Below are 1,128 nucleotides of genomic sequence, written 5' to 3' on the forward strand. Positions count from 1 at the left end.
GCGGGCCTCAGGGCTCCGAGGGGAGGCGGCGGCGCCAGCGGCCCGTTCTCTTGCCCGGGTGACAGCGCCTCAGCGCCGTCCCTGCTGCTGGGAGACGGAGAGTCGATTCGGTCATGGAGGAGGCGGTTGGTTAAGGGGTAAAAATTGCAGTGTGAGACATGTTCCAATTCTTCCTGTGTGTTTTGGGTTTTTTCTTAGGGGGAATTTGAGTCGAAAAGCCCGCTAGAGGGCACCAGGCACTGGTGGGTGAGGCTTCAGGGCTGTTGAAAGGCAGCGCTGTGTGGAGGCTGGCGGCGGGGAGCACCTGGAGGGCCCTGTGCTTTAAAAAAAAAAAAAAAAAGAAAACTAGATCGATCTTTTTTTACTGGGGGGTTGTTTTTTTTTTTTTCCTTTTTTTAAATATGTTCAGTTAATAAGTACTCTGTTTCTACCAAAGAGAAATAGAGGTGTAGATCTTGAGTCTGCTCTGCAAGGAGCTCTCACTGTCGTCCCAAAGAGGCGTCGTTTAGCCGGTGTGCAAGACGCCAGTATACACACAGAGCAGAGGTATTTATTTATATCATTTCTGCAGAGGTGGGTGCTAGGTGGTAACCCACAAGGCTAGTGCACTGGTCTACAAACTCCTTGAAATATTTGTACGGTTCAAAACATAGAAGTACACACCCTTGATTATATTTATTGGTTAGTATCTTATCTTAACAATTTCTATTGGTTAGTGCAGTCTCTCGCTGGTTAGTACAGTCTCTCGCATTCATATAAAGCTACAATGTTCTTTAATTGGCACATGCATGTTCCGGTACGTGACGGGGGGACAGTTCTGTTCAGTCTCTAATTGAGTCAGTGGTCGCGATCTCCCACTGCTGCCTTTACCTTTCCCCCAGTTACTGCAGATCTTAGTTGTTTTTAGCAGTTGTCTGATTCTCGGTGGGTTCTTGGCGCCTCCTGCGGAGAGATGTTCCCTTGTTATCAGTCTTCTGTTCTTTTTCAAGGGTATATTCATTAGTGAGGCATGCGTTTTTTATACTGTGTCCTGTTTCATGAGGCCTTGTAACTTTTTTACAGCTCTTTGCTGTTGCTCAGTCAGATATTCTACCTTTTACTACCTTCTAAAGTACATCATTACCAGGA

The sequence above is a fragment of the Charadrius vociferus genome, unplaced genomic scaffold (assembly GCF_000708025.1).
Source record: "Charadrius vociferus isolate BGI_N301 unplaced genomic scaffold, ASM70802v2 scaffold1, whole genome shotgun sequence".
Classification (NCBI taxonomy): Eukaryota; Metazoa; Chordata; class Aves; order Charadriiformes; family Charadriidae; genus Charadrius; species Charadrius vociferus.